Raw genomic sequence first — 13,642 nt, forward strand, 5'->3', positions numbered from 1 at the left:
AATCAGGCGAAAGTGTTTAATCTTAACTGAACTGTACAGAGACAAAACAGCTCCCCTCAGCTTCTCCTCAGAAGTCCCTCAGAAGCCCTTTCTGAAGAGGATCCTGGAAGCGCAGTGCGGTTTCACTTCATCTCCTCCCGGCTCACTCTTGGCTGGCTGGCGGAAGGAAGGGGCTTCCTCTAGGTGTCAGCTCATGTGGCAGTCTGCTGTGTCCATCGCAAGCTGGTAGACCAGGCGACAGTGAGCAAGAGAGACAAAGTCTCAGTGTTTCAGAACTTTCATCGTGGGGAGAGAAGGAATTATGAAACAAATAAATATAAGCATAATCGTTTCAGAGATCGAGTTTTAATGGAAAGATTAAAAATGGGGCGATAGGGCCTGCTTTCATTAGAGGCGGTAGAGATTGGAAAAACAGGCCTTACCCTCCCCAGAACTCCCTAGTGCTGGCCTTTTTGAACTTGGAGAGGGGAGGACTTGAAAATGCTCTGATTGTAGTTGACAGACATCCTCCCAAGATGTGCCAACTCCTACTGGACCTAAGAGTGGAGTTGGGGGCACAGCAGATGGGACGCTTCTGCGGGCTAGCCCAACTCAGGACTCCCTAAGCGGGCCTCCGGGCCGCTTGCCCAACTTGAGTTGCCCTTGGTGAGCAAAAGCCAGGGGTGGTGTGGAAGAGCCCGAGAGTAATTAGGGCAATTAGCTATGCGTTGTTCCAAGATAATTAATAGAGGAAAGTTTGCTCCTGGCAAGATTTTGGTGGTCTGCATTGGACAGAACCAAAAGGATGCAAGAGAAGGCGCCAAGGAAGAAGGCAGGCGCTCCAGACACTGCAGGCACTCCACTCCAGACACTGCAGAAACTCCAGACACTGCAGAAACTCCAGACACTGCAGGCACTCCACTCCAGACACTGCAGGCGCTCACTCCAGACACTGCAGGCGCTCCACTCCAGACACTGCAGGCATTCCACTCCAGACACTGCAGGCACTCCACTCCAGACACTGCAGGCACTCCAGACACTGCAGGCGCTCACTCCAGACACTGCAGGCGCTCCACTCCAGACACTGCAGGAACTCCACTCCAGACACTGCAGGCGCTCACTCCAGACACTGCAGGCACTCCACTCCAGACACTGCAGGCCCTCCACTCCAGACACTGCAGGCACTCCACTCCAGACACTGCAGGCATTCACTCCAGACACTGCAGGCCCTCCACTCCAGACACTGCAGGCACTCACTCCAGACACTGCAGGCACTCACTCCAGACACTGCAGGAACTCCAGACACTGCAGGCCCTCCACTCCAGACACTGCAGGCACTCCACTCCAGACACTGCAGGCCCTCCACTCCAGACACTGCAGGCACTCACTCCAGACACTGCAGGCCCTCCACTCCAGACACTGCAGGCACTCACTCCAGACACTGCAGGCACTCCAGACACTGCAGGAACTCCACTCCAGACACTGCAGGCACTCACTCCAGACACTGCAGGAACTCCAGACACTGCAGGCGCTCCACTCCAGACACTGCAGGCATTCACTCCAGACACTGCAGGCACTCACTCCAGACACTGCAGGCGCTCCACTCCAGACACTGCAGGCACTCCACTCCAGACACTGCAGGCACTCACTCCAGACACTGCAGGCACTCACTCCAGACACTGCAGGCGCTCCACTCCAGACACTGCAGGCACTCCACTCCAGACACTGCAGGCCCTCCACTCCAGACACTGCAGGCACTCCACTCCAGACACTGCAGGCATTCACTCCAGACACTGCAGGAACTCCAGACACTGCAGGCCCTCCACTCCAGACACTGCAGGCACTCACTCCAGACACTGCAGGAACTCCAGACACTGCAGGCCCTCCACTCCAGACACTGCAGGCCCTCCACTCCAGACACTGCAGGCACTCCACTCCAGACACTGCAGGCACTCACTCCAGACACTGCAGGCACTCACTCCAGACACTGCAGGCCCTCCACTCCAGACACTGCAGGCACTCACTCCAGACACTGCAGGCCCTCCACTCCAGACACTGCAGGCACTCACTCCAGACACTGCAGGCACTCCAGACACTGCAGGAACTCCACTCCAGACACTGCAGGCACTCACTCCAGACACTGCAGGAACTCCAGACACTGCAGGCGCTCCACTCCAGACACTGCAGGCGCTCCACTCCAGACACTGCAGGCGCTCCACTCCAGACACTGCAGGCACTCACTCCAGACACTGCAGGCACTCCAGACACTGCAGGTGCTCCACTCCAGACACTGCAGGCACTCACTCCAGACACTGCAGGCGCTCCACTCCAGACACTGCAGGCACTCACTCCAGACACTGCAGGAACTCCAGACACTGCAGGCGCTCCACTCCAGACACTGCAGGCGCTCCACTCCAGACACTGCAGGCACTCACTCCAGACACTGCAGGCACTCCAGACACTGCAGGTGCTCCACTCCAGACACTGCAGGCACTCACTCCAGACACTGCAGGCACTCCAGACACTGCAGGTGCTCCACTCCAGACACTGCAGGCACTCACTCCAGACACTGCAGGCGCTCCACTCCAGACACTGCAGGCGCTCCACTCCAGACACTGCAGGCGCTCCACTCCAGACACTGCAGGCGCTCCACTCCAGACACTGCAGGCACTCACTCCAGACACTGCAGGCACTCCAGACACTGCAGGCGCTCCACTCCAGACACTGCAGGCACTCACTCCAGACACTGCAGGAACTCCAGACACTGCAGGCGCTCCACTCCAGACACTGCAGGCGCTCCACTCCAGACACTGCAGGCACTCCACTCCAGACACTGCAGGCACTCCACTCCAGACACTGCAGGCACTCCACTCCAGACACTGCAGGCGCTCCACTCCAGACACTGCAGGCGCTCCACTCCAGACACTGCAGGCACTCCACTCCAGACACTGCAGGCACTCCACTCCAGACACTGCAGGCACTCACTCCAGACACTTCAGGAACTCCAGACACTGCAGGCGCTCCACTCCAGACACTGCAGGCACTCACTCCAGACACTGCAGGAACTCCACTCCAGACACTGCAGGCACTCCAGACACTGCAGGCGCTCCACTCCAGACACTGCAGGCACTCACTCCAGACACTGCAGGAACTCCAGACACTGCAGGCGCTCCACTCCAGACACTGCAGGCGCTCCACTCCAGACACTGCAGGCGCTCCACTCCAGACACTGCAGGCGCTCCACTCCAGACACTGCAGGCGCTCCACTCCAGACACTGCAGGCGCTCCACTCCAGACACTGCAGGCGCTCCACTCCAGACACTGCAGGAACTCCACTCCAGACACTGCAGGCACTCCACTCCAGACACTGCAGGCACTCACTCCAGACACTTCAGGAACTCCAGACACTGCAGGAACTCCACTCCAGACACTGCAGGCACTCACTCCAGACACTGCAGGAACTCCACTCCAGACACTGCAGGCACTCACTCCAGACACTGCAGGCACTCCAGAAGGTTGAGGGGGGAGATGAAGAACGAGGTGAATGCATTCCTGGCCTCCCTTCCCACTCCTCTTCAGAGTGATGTGTCACTCAGAAAATTAGGTGGAACAGTGCTGGAAATCTGTTCAACTGTTTCTGGTACCAAGGGAATCTAAAATGGGATTCCCATTGCTGTCTTGATGGGTCATGAGTCTGCCCCGTGGGTCAGAAAGGAGCGTGCTGGTGTGCTTCTCCTCCTCACTGCTACTCTCCTGGGGAGTGAGGGGGCTCTCCACCCCAAGCGGCTCCATTTGCAAGCTTAGACCTCCAACCTGCAGAAAAACAGCCTGTTGTAAGGGACCGTAAACATTTGCAGATCTGTGGTTTTCTCCATCCCTGAAACCTGGGCATGAACCTCCTGTGGAATCTAGGATACTGACTGTGGCTGAAATGCCAGGAGAAGCAGTCTGAACTCTCGACAAGGACCTCACACTGTTGGGGCTACACTATCGACAACACATGCTTCCCTTTTACTGGGCCCCAGTTTCTCCTGCTTATCAGTTAAACCTATGTGAGTCTAACATGCCACACTCCTTACAAACCACTCTTCCTTTTATTATGTGTGTGCCACATGTGTGTAGGTATCTCTGGAGTCCAAAGGAAGGCACGGATTCCCCCAGAGCTGCTGTTTACAGGCGACTGTGATCCACTCCCTCTCTTGTGAGTGCTAGAAATAGAACTTTGGTTCTCTTGAAGAGCAGCAAATTCTCTTAACCCCCGAGCCATCTCCCAGCCCCACAAAACTCCCTGCTGATGACCACCTGTGAAGTAGTCGAGACATAAGAATGTGTACCAGATTTGTGCAGATGAAGAATGCACTGTTAGCAAGGTCTGCACATGCTCCATCCACTCTGACGATGGGGGGCGGGGATGGCAAGAAGATAATTGATAACCATACCCTGTACAGAGATCACAAGAGGCCTTCCAGATGAATCAGAGATACATGTGTTGCTTTATGGCTCCTGGGGACTTTGGGACACAAGTACAATCAAACTCTGAAGTCCTTCCACGATTCTGGACCATTGGGAGCCTAAGGTTAGTATTCCTCAAGAATGTGTAGGTGTCCCCTCTCTCCTTCTACTTCTCTGTCTATCCCTTCTTCTTCCCTTGTTTCTGAGAAAGTAGCTCTTTTGGGGGCACAGCAGGAAATAATAGCTGGGAAATGAACTGCCCGTCTATGTCTTCCCTTTTTAAGGGTCTAAGTGATAGAGAATAAATCCTGTTGCCATGGTTATATAAACATGGGTAAATATCCCTGGCTTGAGGATGAGGGCTGGGGGACATGATTCAGTTTTGCTGAAGAGGAATCAGATGGTTCAGCCTACACCCTCCTGCCCCTCCTAAAACTCAGTTTAGAGAGAAAATGTAGCTATCTCAATTGAAAGTAAATAACAAAGCGATCAGAGGTCTTGAGACTGGCTGTAGGCATCCTTCTTAAAGACATCTGGAGCTGAAATGGAACCCTCAGAAGGCATGTGAGCATTTGCTCCTAGCTAATGTAGTACATGGGCTGTGGTTTTCCTGAAGGTAGGGGTGCACCTCCTGGAACTGGGTCCAAAAGTGTCAGTCACTTGAAATTTGCACCCAGCTTAGTGGGGGAAGGTAGCCCTCTTTGTCCCACTGCCAGAGCCTGGAGGTCCTGGCACCTATAGATGAGCTTAAAGGAAGAGGTAGAGCCAGCTATGTCCCAACAGAGCTCATCCTGCATTAAACAATGGAAATGCTGCCATTCTCCTGGCTTCAGAACCCATGGCCCCACCTGAAAAGTTCCCACCCGCCAAGTCCTGGCTTAGCTGTGGAAGAGGTGCCCAACCTCATTTCCACTGGCGACAGAAGAGCTGAGAGATACATGGCTACACATGTTCTAGAAACTTCAGCATAATAGCATCCTCCCAAAGGGTGGAGCCATGTTCCTGTTGCCCTCATTCCTCACCTCCTGTGGCTGCAGAGACCATTAGCCCCCTCCCCCCTTGTATGCCTCTGGAGCATCAACAGGAAGGGCTGACCTTAGAGATAAACATGTGTTGTTGGAATGTGTTCTGATACCACTCCAGACCGGCTACTCTCCAGGGAAAGGACTTGCCTCACAGGCTGCCCAGAGGTGCTGAGCACAGACCGCAGTGTCTGCTTGAACACACTAGGATGCTGTTGCAGGGGTGGGGGTGGGGTAAGGCTAGACAGAGACTTCACTCTTCTTAGACGAGGACAACTGCTGGCTAGCATGGCATCTTCCTCTGTTCGTTGTAGAAGGACTGACCTCCTGTTGCCAGGACAGGCAGAGAGAGTGAAGCAGCTTCTACAGTGGGGAAGCCTCTTGGATCTGTAATAAAGCACCACTGACTTTGAATGAAAAGGCTTTATAACTTGGTAGATGACTCAAAGGCACTGGACATAAAGCACCACAAGAAAAGATTTGGTTCATTATTTTATTATGTGAGCGTGTGGGTAATATGCCTGAGGAGGTTAGAGTCTTCAGATCACCCTGGAGCAGGAGTTACAGGAACTGTGAGAAGTCTTATGTGTAGAAGAGCAGCCACCACTCTTAACTGCTGAGCCATCTCTCCAGTCCCAGTGCTCTGTAAAGTTTAAGTGTCTTAGAGTGCCATTCTCGTTGTTTACAACTGTTTGTTTATGTAATGGAAGGCTGAGTTCATTTAAGCTCATGTGTTGAACATACAGTACATTATAGCCAGGAAGACACAAGAGCAGGAGCATGAGGCAGCTGGTCACATTTGCATCACAGTTACGAAGCAGAGGACAGTAATCCACTCTCCCCAGTTATAGGCAGAGTGGCTGAGGCCCAAAGGAGGGCACAGAGCATGGTACCCTGCTTCTACAACTATGCAGAAGAAAGGAGGGGTGCCCTGAGGTAGAACTTTACTAAAATGATGAGAACCACCCAAGTAGGAAGTACTGATAGGTTCCTGTCCATGGAACTTCCATGACTGATCCCCTGGTGCTGACAGACATTGCTGTATCTATGGTTTAGGTTCCTCACAGCCGCTTGGCTTTAAGATCAGGTGATCAGTCATGCAGGTGTTACTTCTTATGGCAGAGGAACAGGAGGAAGGTGTTGGAGGAAGAAAAGGTAGTAGTTTGAATAAACATGTACAAATGGCTTCCCAGCTCTCTTACCTGAACAAAATAATTCAATGAGATTTGTTGTTGTTGTTATCAATATTTAAGACAGAATCTTGTTTTGTTGCCCTGTGGGATTCCTTTCATAGGCCAGGCAACAATCCTCTTGCCTCTGTCTCTGAAATGCTGAGATTACAGCCATGCCTAGCTCATTAGGGATATAAAAAACTAGGCTGGTGTAAATAACACGTGCTTAGTCTGTGGGCTGATAGTCATATTCTAGAATTACAGGTAGCTGTGGGCTTGGTGCTTATAGTGCCTAAGCTATAGATTCTTCACCCTCTGGGGAACAAATACTTCCATTTTGTAAACATTTATTTGTCACAAGCCCAACTACAAAGAATACCTGAGGAATGTTAGAGAAATGAAGAATGTTGGTTCAGGGAAATACTTAGCGTTGTTGCAAACCAATGTTGGTAGATGTTGAATGTACTAAGAAGGTAGTGGCTTGCTCCCTGGACCCTCCTGAGGACATTCTACAAAGCCTGACTCTCTAGAGGCACAGCACTGGTTTTTCTGTAATCTCACCAGGCCCTGTAACTCAGGGCAAAAGCTATTTTACTACCTACTGCTTGGCCCCTTCCAGCAGCTGCAAGCAAGCACTAGGGACTGCCAGCCTGTCAGAGAGAGACTTGTTAGCAAGAGATTAAGGGAGGCTATCTGCTTCTCCTGAGGCTGTGAGGTAAGCAGAAAATGAGGTCACTTCTCAGGTTTGGCCTCTACCAGGCTGGCTCTTAAGTCTCTTCTGGCATTTCATAGGGGCCAAAGACCTGTGCTAGCACTAATCACTTGTCAACTCTGGGTAGAGCAGAGATTTCAACCAGGACACCCTGAAAGGAACCAGAGCCAAGGATGACAGCTGACAGGCAGAACTCTCTTCCCAGAGTTTACAGTGACTACCATCAGCAATGGTCTGCACCAAGAGACTCAGGTTCCCAGATAGGAAAGGCAGGCAGCCAAGAAATAGCATCACACTTAACAAATGGCTATGCACACCAAAGAATAGGAGCTGAGCACACATGGGAGCTAAATAGTGGGGAGTTTGATGGCCTCCTCCTCCCCAGCATCAGGCAGACTTTCTTTGCTCTGATCATTCTCCATGAATCATCATCCTTAGAAAATGAAGGAGGCAATGCAGGGTAGATAATGAATTCCCCCAAATGGTCTTTTATGTCTCTGCATGGAGGATTTTGAAAACAACTTGCATTTGATATTTCTGATGTACAACATAGAATTTTGGAGTCACAGAGGCCTTTAGGAAAATCAAGACTTGTGACTCCATGGGAAGACTGGAAAAGATGACAACCAAACTTGAACCTCTAGTCTGCCAATGGAAACAGACCTGACTTGACATGTGTGACATGAAAGCGTCCCGTGTGTCAGGCCCACATGTATTCTTTCTGAATCTAGGGATGTGTACTTCCAGTCCTCCTTTCTTCAGATGAGAGAGGGAAGAAATGCGACAGTGACACCTGCCTAAGGCCACACCCAGGGGAATGCTATATACTTCCAGAAACTACCATCTCATCCATTCTGCTCACTGTGTAGCCTTGAACCAATAAGGTAACTTCTTTGGGTCTCAGTCTTGTCCTGTATGATTCCTACAGTTTTAACAATCTGGATTCCTGCCTAAGCATATTATTTTACAAGGCAGGAAAGTGAGGGACAGAGTGCTAGTGACATGTCCTAGGTTACCAAGGTGCTAATGGTAGAATTATCACGGGAATCATGACCAATGAGCAGTGACCACTGACTCCAGACAAGACCTCCTTCCCTTCCGTCTCCCCCTCTAGAGCAGTGGTTCACAACCTGTGGGTCGTGACCCCTTTGGAGGTTGAATACCAGGTATTTACAATTCATAACAGTGTCAAAATCACAGTATGAGGTAGCAATGAAATAATTTTATGGTTGGGATCCCTACAACATGAAGAACTGTATTAAAGGATCACAACATCAGGAAGGTTGAGAACCACTGTTCTGGAAGAATCTAAAGCCTTTCCTTAGAAGCACCCTGTTCAATGCTTTCAGATATGTTGGAGATGTTGAGGTTGAGTGTGGCCGATCATAACACCAATGATGAGTTTAAGAGATCGGTGGTATTTATCTAAGTATCTCCTGTCTGTATACTGTTAGCCTTTTCTAGGTCATGAGTGGTGACATGGAGAATGAGCTCAAGGTAGGTCTGCTGTGGCACACACACTCCCCTTGATGGTGTTTCCAGCTGTTTGTCTTCTGTGGTGTTAGTATTTATTTATTTTTGTCAGCTTGACACAAGCTTAGGTCATCTGAGAAGAAGGAAACTTCAGCCCGAAAAATGTCCCCAGTAGATTGGCTTGTAGGTAAATCTGGGGAGGGGCATTTACTTGATTAATGTTTAATGTGGGAAGGCCTAGGCCACTGTGGGCCATGCCACCCCTGGGCAGGTGATCCTGGGTTGTATAAGCAATATGGCTGAGCAAGCCATGAAGAGGAAGCTAGTAAGCTGTGATCCTCTGTGGCCGCGGCTTCCATTCCTGCTTCTAGGTTCCTGCCTTGAGTTTCTACCCTGACTTCCTTCTATAAAGGAAAGTAAACTGAGAGCCAAATAAATTCTTTCCTCCTGAGGTGCTTTTGGTTGTAATTTTTGAAATCACGGGTACAGAAAGCAACCTAGGACATCTCTAAGCATATCTGCCACCTCCACTTGTGTCCAGAGTCTGCTCATTAACCAGTGTGCAGTCCGGGGTATGTAATGAGCATGCCGGGGAGACAAGGTGTGACAAGATCCCAGCTGTGCTCAGTGATTGGCGCTCGCTCTCTTTGGCAGAATCCCCATGGCAGTGTGCTCCTTACTGAAGAAGAGATAGGAAGGGGTGATGTGTCAACAGCACCACTGGGGTGCATCTGAAGTGAGAGCAAGGGCATGTGGGTGAGGCACTGCTCTGTGCACAATAGTGCTGCGTCTGTATGCATGCGTGAGAGTGTATGTGTGGCTCACACACCCAAGGAGCTCACGCCCACTGGTGAGTGGAAAATTAGCTTTGGCGGGTGAGGAACTGGTTGACAGGTGAGGAAGCCAGCAGGGTATCGGTGTCGTCCGCCTACTCTTGCTGCTTGCTGGGGTTGCTAACAATACCTTCCCCCCTTGTGTCCTGCCTTAATTACAATTAGATTGAGTGGAAATGACATGGAAGGGCTTGCGCATGTGGGCAAGTGATAGAGGATGTTGGAAAGGCCTCCTGGTCTTTGGAAACTAGTTACATGTTTTGCAGTCAGGCTGCATGAGGCCATTTGAGAATTGGCATTTTCCTGATGGCCCAATATTCAAGCTGCGCACCTCGCATTCTAGTTGGTGGAAGAAAAGACGAATCTCTAGGGGCTAAATCCTAGGGAATTCTGCCATATGGTAAAGCTAGAGGCAGTGTGTGCCAGGACTAGGAAGCAAGAAGCCTGGGTTTCTGGACTGCCGGCCACTGCCTGGTCTTTACTGTCTCAGTTTCTCTAACAGCAAAGTGAATTTTGTAATCCATCACTATTTGCCTGTCACGGAGGTAAAGTACATGAAGGCTCTTTGAAATGTCAAAAGAAGTATTCTAAATGTACATGAGACCTCAGTGCCAGGGGCATTTGCCAAGCCTCCTGGGAGGCAGCAGTCTGCCTCTGCATCAGTTTCCACAGCCTGTGCTCAGACAGGTCCTTAAGCATTGCACATCCACAAATCCATCACCTCTCTACAGTCAGCAAATAAGGGAAAGGGCAGGCTGATGCTCTGCCTCTGTCTGATCTTCTTACCAGTGCCTGCCCCGCCCCAGCAGAGGCGATGATCCTGCTTCCTCCCTCCTCTTCTCTGAGCTGTCAGTTTAATTTAACAAGGTTGAGGAGGGGTTGATTTGATCAAGTCAGTTGCTGTATCCATCCCGCTCAGAGGTCCCTCAGTGTCACTGCTGAGACTCAGATTAGACAGTGACAATTATTTCCTTTCTGGCTATTGCCCCCCCCCCCCGCTTTCCCTGGAGGGAGCAAGGGGGCAGACCAATCTCCTGGGACCTAAGAATAGATGCAGGAGGATCAGAGGAGGCAAACAGGCTCTGGCCTGAGAAATCCCCTCTCCGCGCCTTACATGGCCTTGTTTAAGGCTGAGCAAAAATCCAGAGGGTGGAGAGAGAGCAGAATGTGAGTGGAGCTGTCCTGCTAAGGCTCAGGGCTGCCTAAGGATAGAGCTCTGTGTTCTCTGATGGAAGCATCTCCCTCACATTGGGCAGACTGAGGTGGCAGGGAGGAGAGGAGCTTGGGTGCTCTGCCCCACCCAACCACAAGCATTTGTGTCCAGGCTCTCGTCCCGGATTCTGGGATATCTGGGGGTGGAAGACATTGACAGTAACAAGGTGAGCCTCCATCCATCCTAGTTTCTGTGGTCCTGTTCCTGACAAGAAAGTAGGAGTGACAAGAGTTGCTACCCAAACCAGGGATTCTAGGAATACTACCAGGAGTGTAAAGTAACTGGTTTGGTAGTAGTGGTCATGCTGGTGTGCGCCCGTGTGTGTGTGTGTGTGTGTGTGTGTGTGTGTGTGTGTGTGTGTGTGTGTGTGTGTGTGTGTGTGCTGCTGGTGGTGGTTTGAGGGCAAGGCACAGGAGGAGGGAAAGCTGTCTTTGGTCCAGAAAGTTGAGAATTCCAAAATAAACCTTTCGTGACTTGTAACCCTTTTGTTTCTCTCTCTTTCTGGGATGCTATGTGCCTCTTGCCCTCTTGAGCAGCTTACAGAAGAAAACCAAAGGGCTCTGGAGAGGATCTGTCACTGAGGATCATGAAATCCCTTTTTCTTTTACTCACTTGTGTCACATTCTTACATTGGCCCAGCAACTGACAGGTGCCCCTTCCAGGGTCCCCTCCGAGCTATTATCTCTCATTCAGATATCTAGCAGACCTCACCATGCAGAGGAGACAAATATGATCAGTAGAAACCGTTCCTGACAGCTCCAAAGAGGATGCATATTCTATTGAGCATATCTCATAGAGGCTGACAGCCGCGTTATCAATTAAATTCCACAAACTCCCTACCTAATAAATCACAGGCCCCCAGTTATTGTTAAATGTCTCGTCAGTCTCTAATAAACTCCCTGCCAAAAGGGACAGGTTATTTATTATGCTGCTTGAACAAGAATGAATTGGGGCCCTTTCTCAGAAGAAGAGTAAACATGCTGCCTTCTTCTCTAAAGATGTTAAATGGGGCAATCAATCAACTCAGGCCTTGGGCAGAGGGGAATCTGGTCAGAGTATATGTGAAAGGACTGCCTAGGGCTCTAATCCCAAAGCCAGCCATGCAAACTCCCATAGCCAGGGGTGGCTGTTCAAACTGCAGGGGCGTAGACCTTTGGTACATGTCACCCATCCCCAATTCCATTCGGAGGACGTACTCAAGAGACCATTGATGGGACATTTGTAAAAAAGGTTATACTCCATGTTAGAAAATGATGTCCAGGATTGAACAGGGTCATGCAACAACACATTCTGTCTAGAGGTTATATGATGTTTTTTTTTTTTTGATAAATTTGAGGCAAGGTTATGTTCCTTTACTGCACAGGAACTGGAGAAGCTAGGAAACTCTGTCTTAAGGTTCTGGGTAAGCAGCACACAGGTGAAACTGGAGTAAAGCAAGACCCAGGAGCTGTCAGGTATGCAAGCCAGGTGCAAAGTGGGTCTTGCTGTTCTCTGCCTCAAAAGGCAGGAAGCTTAGTGATGCACCCAGCTTTGCAAATTAAGTTCTAACTCCTCCGGTTTCCGGTGAATCAAGTCCCCTTTCCATTTCCAACTGTTATATAACATGACCGCCTTTAGAAGAGCATGACAAGCTCATTTTATATTCCTTGTGGTGACAAACAAGGCGTTCCATAAGATGGAGCCAATGCATCCCTCTAGCCTCATTTCCTGGAGCTGCCGCCGTCCCAGCCTCCGTTCACACTGAAGGACTTACCTTCTTTAAACTATTAAAGTTCCTCATACTTCCACGCCCCTACACAGACTGTTCCCTTACCCAGAATAGCTTCCTGAGACTTGTCTGCCCGCTAGCTCTCCTGCCACCCCCACTGCCTGAGGAGCTGGGGGGAGAAGCTGCATCCCACAGGAAACGTAGAGAATATCAATCAGCCCTACCTTTCCCAGGGATGCCAGCTTCAACTCCAGGTACTGACACCTCCCCCCAAGTGCAGACCTCGGGGAGTGGGCCGAGAAGACACCAGCATGCAGTTTTCCTCAGAGTTCCAATGCATCCTTTAAAGCACTTTGACTCGGTGTGGGCATGAGGACGGAGGAGAAAGCCAGCCCTTGCTCTCCGAATCCTCAAGGCTGTTTCCCTCAGTTTCTCAGAACTTCTCACTCCCACGTGACAGCCACTCTTAAAGCAATGAAGGACCTGAAAAATGTCAGTACCGCATATGATTTTACACCAGCTTGAGCTGCTTGCATATTTCATACTTGATCATTTTCCCCAGCTGGCCTGCCAGCTCTTTTAGGACAGGCAGAAATCGGGAGTCTGGGCTTTGCTGCTAGGCAGACCTGGGCTCTGGTCAGTTTCAGGAGCTCTGGGGATCCAGAACAGGTTCTTTTTTTCTTCTGCAGGGTCACCAGAGGGCAGTAGCTGCCTTCCATGGCACTCAAAAGTCTATGGGTAATAAAGCCTGGCCGCCAGCTTGCCTTTCTTACCTCCTCAAAGTTCATGCTGTTATAGTCTGAATGGGAAATGTCCCCAGTAGACTCATGCATTTGAATACCCGGCCCTCAACTGGTGGTGCAGTTTTGGGAAGGTGGAGGACATGAGACCTGGATAGGGATGTAGGTCACGGAGAGTGGGCCTTGAGGATTATGGCTCAGTCCTCCTTCTGGTCCTACTGTCTGCTTTCTGATTTGCCCAAATGTGAACAAATACTGCAGCAAAAGCTCCCGAAGGCACAGACCAAATGGTTCCAACCACTCTGGCTGCTGTGCCTGCCAGGTCCTGATGGACGGTG

This window comes from Mesocricetus auratus, unplaced genomic scaffold (genome assembly GCF_017639785.1).
Source record: "Mesocricetus auratus isolate SY011 unplaced genomic scaffold, BCM_Maur_2.0 Super-Scaffold_100009, whole genome shotgun sequence".
Taxonomy (NCBI): Eukaryota; Metazoa; Chordata; class Mammalia; order Rodentia; family Cricetidae; genus Mesocricetus; species Mesocricetus auratus.